We start from the raw sequence: 5,540 nt of genomic DNA, 5'->3' as shown, positions 1-5,540 counted from the left end.
TCAATGGGCACTGTCTGAGGTGGGATTCGAACCCACGCCTCCTGGGGAGACTGCGACCTGAACGCAACGCCTTAGACCGCTCCGCCATCCGGGCAACTGATAATGCTCTCTTGACTGTGTTTGCTTTGTTCTTGCTTGGTACTTTCAATGGGCACTGTCTGAGGTGGGATTTTAACCCACGCCTCCTGGGGAGACTGCGACCTGAACGCAACGGCTTAGACCGCTCTGCCATCTTATCATCTGGTAATGCTCTCTTGAATGTGTTTGCTTTGTTCTTGCTTGGTACTTTCAATGGGTTCTGTCTGAGGCGGGATTCGAACCCACGCCTCCTGGGGAGACTGCGACCTGAACGCAGCGCCTTAGACCGCTCTGCCATCCTGGCAACTGGTAATGCTCTCTTGACTGTGTTTGCTTTGTTCTTGCTTGGTACTTTCAATGGGCTCTGTCTGAGGCGGGATTCGAACCCACGCCTCCAGGGGAGACTGCGACCTGAACGCAACGCCTTAGACCGCTCCGCCATCCTGGCACCTGGTAATGCTCTCTTGAATGTGTTTGCTTTGTTCTTGCTTGGTACTTTCAATGGGCTCTGTCTGAGGTGGGATTCGAACCCACGCCTCCTGGGGAGACTGCGACCTGAACCCACGCCTCCTGGGGAGACTGCGACCTGAACGCAACGCCTTAGACCGCTCCGCCATCCTGGCAACTGGTAATGCTCTCTTGACTGTGTTTGCTTTGTTCTTGCTTGGTACTTTCAATGGGCACTGTCTGAGGTGGGATTTTAACCCACGCCTCCTGGGGAGACTGCGACCTGAACGCAACGCCTTAGACCGCTCCGCCATCCTGGCACCTGGTAATGCTCTCTTGAATGTGTTTGCTTTGTTCTTGCTTGGTACTTTCAATGGGCTCTGTCTGAGGCGGGATTCTAAACCACGCCTCCTGGGGAGACTGCGACCTGAACGCAACGCCTTAGACCGCTCCGCCATCCTGGCACCTGGTAATGCGCTCTTGAATGTGTTTGCTTTGTTCTTGCTTGGTACTTTCAATGGGCTCTGTCTGAGGTGGGATTCGAACCCACGCCTCCTGGGGAGACTGCGACCTGAACGCAACGGCTTAGACCGTTCCGCCATCCTGGCAACTGGTAATGCTCTCTTGACTGTTTTTGCTTTGTTCTTGCTTGGTACTTTCAATGGGCTCTGTCTGAGGCGGGATTCGAACCCACGCCTCCTGGGGAGATTGCGACCTGAACGCAGCGCCTTAGACCGCTATGCCATCCTGGCAACTGGTAATGCTCTCTTGATTGTCTTTGCTTTGTTCTTGCTTGGTACTTTCAATGGGCTCTGTCTGAGGTGGGATTCGAACCCACGCCTCCTGGGGAGACTGCGACCTGAACGCAACGCCTTTGACCGCTCCGCCATCCTGGCACCTGCTAATGCTCTCTTGAATGTGTTTGCTTTGTTCTTGCTTGGTACTTTCAATGGGCTCTGTCTGAGGCGGGATTCGAACCCACGCCTCCTGGGGAGACTGCGACCTGAACGCTACGCCTAAGACCGCTCCGCCATCCTTGCAGCTGGTAATGCTCTCTTGACTGTGTTTGCTTTCTTCTTGCTTGGTACTTTCAATGGGCTCTGTCTGCTGCGGGATTCGAACCCACGCCTCCTGGGGAGACTGCGACCTGAACGCAGCGCCTTAGACCGCTCCGCCATCCTGGCAACTGGTAATGCTCTCTTGACTGTTTTTGCTTTGTTCTTGCTTGGTACTTTCAATGGGCTCTGTCTGAGGCGGGATTCGAACCCACGCCTCCTGGGGAGACTGCGACCTGAACGCAGCGCCTTAGACCGCTATGCCATCCTGGCAACTGGTAATGCTCTCTTGATAGTCTTTGCTTTGTTCTTGCTTGGTACTTTCAATGGGTTCTGTCTGAGGCGGGATTCGAACCCACGCCTCCTGGGGAGACTGCGACCTGAACGCAGCGCCTTAGACCACTCTGCCATCCTGGCAACTGGTAATGCTCTCTTGACTGTGTTTGCTTTGTTCTTTCTTGGTACTTTCAATGGGCTCTGTCTGAGGCGGGATTCGAACCCACGCCTCCAGGGGAGACTGCGACCTGAACGCAACGCCTTAGACCGCTCCGCCATCCTGGCACCTGGTAATGCTCTCTTGAATGTGTTTGCTTTGTTCTTCCTTGGTACTTTCAATGGGCTCTGTCTGAGGTGGGATTAGAACCCACGCCTCCTGGGGAGACTGCGACCTGAACGCAACGCCTTAGACCGCTCCGCCATCCTGGCACCTGGTAATGCTCTCTTGAATGTGTTTGCTTTGTTCTTGCTTGGTACTTTCAATGGGCTCTGTCTGAGGTGGGATTCGAACCCACGCCTCCTGGGGAGACTGCGACCTGAACGCAACGCCTTAGACCACTCCGCCATCCTGGCACCTGGTAATGCTCTCTTGAATGTGTTTGCTTTGTTCTTGCTTGGTACTTTCAATGGGCTCTGTCTGAGGTGGGACTCGAACCCACGCCTCCTGGGGAGACTGCGACCTGAACGCAACGCCTTAGACCGCTCCGCCATCCTGGCACCTGCTAATGCTCTCTTGAATGTGTTTGCTTTGTTCTAGCTTGGTACTTTCAATGGGCTCTGTCTGAGGCGGGATTCGAACCCACGCCTCCTGGGGAGACTGCGACCTGAACGCTACGCCTAAGACCGCTCCGCCATCCTTGCAGCTGGTAATGCTCTCTTGACTGTGTTTGCTTTCTTCTTGCTTGGTACTTTCAATGGGCTCTGTCTGCTGCGGGATTCGAACCCACGCCTCCTGGGGAGACTGCGACCTGAACGCAGCGCCTTAGACCGCTCCGCCATCCTGGCAACTGGTAATGCTCTCTTGACTGTTTTTGCTTTGTTCTTGCTTGGTACTTTCAATGGGCTCTGTCTGAGGCGGGATTCGAACCCACGCCTCCTGGGGAGATTGCGACCTGAACGCAGCGCCTTAGACCGCTATGCCATCCTGGCAACTGGTAATGCTCTCTTGATTGTCTTTGCTTTGTTCTTGCTTGGTACTTTCAATGGGCTCTGTCTGAGGTGGGATTCGAACCCACGCCTCCTGGGGAGACTGCGACCTGAACGCAACGCCTTTGACCGCTCCGCCATCCTGGCACCTGCTAATGCTCTCTTGAATGTGTTTGCTTTGTTCTTGCTTGGTACTTTCAATGGGCTCTGTCTGAGGCGGGATTCGAACCCACGCCTCCTGGGGAGACTGCGACCTGAACGCTACGCCTAAGACCGCTCCGCCATCCTTGCAGCTGGTAATGCTCTCTTGACTGTGTTTGCTTTCTTCTTGCTTGGTACTTTCAATGGGCTCTGTCTGCTGCGGGATTCGAACCCACGCCTCCTGGGGAGACTGCGACCTGAACGCAGCGCCTTAGACCGCTCCGCCATCCTGGCAACTGGTAATGCTCTCTTGACTGTTTTTGCTTTGTTCTTGCTTGGTACTTTCAATGGGCTCTGTCTGAGGCGGGATTCGAACCCACGCCTCCTGGGGAGACTGCGACCTGAACGCAGCGCCTTAGACCGCTATGCCATCCTGGCAACTGGTAATGCTCTCTTGATAGTCTTTGCTTTGTTCTTGCTTGGTACTTTCAATGGGTTCTGTCTGAGGCGGGATTCGAACCCACGCCTCCTGGAAAGACTGCGACCTGAACGCAACGCCTTAGACCGCTCCGCCATCCTGGCACCTGGTAATGCTCTCTTGAATGTGTTTGCTTTGTTCTTGCTTGGTACTTTCAATGGGCTCTGTCTGAGGTGGGATTCGAACCCACGCCTCCTGGGGAGACTGCGACCTGAACGCAACGGCTTAGACCGCTCTGCCATCTTATCATCTGGTAATGCTCTTTTGAATGTGTTTGCTTTGTTCTTGCTTGGTACTTTCAATGGGCACTGTCTGAGGTGGGATTTTAACCCACGCCTCCTGGGGTGACTGCGACCTGAACGATACGCCTTAGACCGCTCCGCCATCCTGGCACCTGGTAATGCTCTCTTGAATGTGTTTGCTTTGTTCTTCCTTGGTACTTTCAATGGGCTCTGTCTGAGGTGGGATTAGAACCCACGCCTCCTGGGGAGACTGCGACCTGAACGCAACGCCTTAGACCGCTCCGCCATCCTGGCACCTGGTAATGCTCACTTGAATGTGTTTGCTTTGTTCTTGCTTGGTACTTTCAATGGGCTCTGTCTGAGGTGGGATTCGAACCCACGCCTCCTGGGGAGACTGCGACCTGAACGCAACGCCTTAGACCACTCCGCCATCCTGGCACCTGGTAATGCTCTCTTGAATGTGTTTGCTTTGTTCTTGCTTGGTACTTTCAATGGGCTCTGTCTGAGGCGGGATTCGAACCCACGCCTCCTGGGGAGACTGCGACCTGAACGCTACGCCTAAGACCGCTCCGCCATCCTTGCAGCTGGCAATGCTCTCTTGACTGTGTTTGCTTTCTTCTTGCTTGGTACTTTCAATGGGCTCTGTCTGCTGCGGGATTCGAACCCACGCCTCCTGGGGAGACTGCGACCTGAACGCAGCGCCTTAGACCGCTCCGCCATCCTGGCAACTGGTAATGCTCTCTTGACTGTTTTTGCTTTGTTCTTGCTTGTTACTTTCAATGGGCTCTGTCTGAGGCGGGATTCGAACCCACGCCTCCTGGGGAGACTGCGACCTGAACGCAACGCCTTAGACCGCTCCGCCATCCTGGCACCTGGTAATGCTCTCTTGAATGTGTTTGCTTTGTTCTTCCTTGGTACTTTCAATGGGCTCTGTCTGAGGTGGGATTAGAACCCACGCCTCCTGGGGAGACTGCGACCTGAACGCAGCGCCTTAGACCGCTCTGCCATCCTGGCAACTGGTAATGCTCTCTTGACTGTGTTTGCTTTGTTCTTGCTTGGTACTTTCAATGGGCTCTGTCTGAGGCGGGATTCGAACCCACGCCTCCTGGGGAGACTGCGACCTGAACGCAACGCCTTTGACCGCTCCGCCATCCTGGCACCTGCTAATGCTCTCTTGAATGTGTTTGCTTTGTTCTTGCTTGGTACTTTCAATGGGCTCTGTCTGAGGTGGGATTCGAACCCACGCCTCCTGGGGAGACTGCGACCTGAACGCAACGCCTTTGACCGCTCCGCCATCCTGGCACCTGCTAATGCTCTCTTGAATGTGTTTGCTTTGTTCTTGCTTGGTACTTTCAATGGGCTCTGTCTGAGGCGGGATTCGAACCCACGCCTCCTGGGGAGACTGCGACCTGAACGCTACGCCTAAGACCGCTCCGCCATCCTTGCAGCTGGTAATGCTCTCTTGACTATGTTTGCTTTCTTCTTGCTTGGTACTTTCAATGGGCTCTGTCTGCTGCGGGATTCGAACCCACGCCTCCTGGGGAGACTGCGACCTGAACGCAGCGCCTTAGACCGCTCCGCCATCCTGGCAACTGGTAATGCTCTCTTGACTGTTTTTGCTTTGTTCTTGCTTGGTACTTTCAATGGGCTCTGTCTGAGGCGGGATTCGAACCCACG

The sequence above is a fragment of the Idiotropiscis lumnitzeri genome, unplaced genomic scaffold (genome assembly GCF_059441095.1).
Source record: "Idiotropiscis lumnitzeri isolate Australia: NSW breed Sydney's pygmy pipehorse unplaced genomic scaffold, RoL_Ilum_1.0 HiC_scaffold_72, whole genome shotgun sequence".
NCBI lineage: Eukaryota > Metazoa > Chordata > Actinopteri > Syngnathiformes > Syngnathidae > Idiotropiscis > Idiotropiscis lumnitzeri.
The sequence above is the reverse complement of the archived record's forward strand: the minus strand, read 5'-3'. Positions refer to the sequence as shown.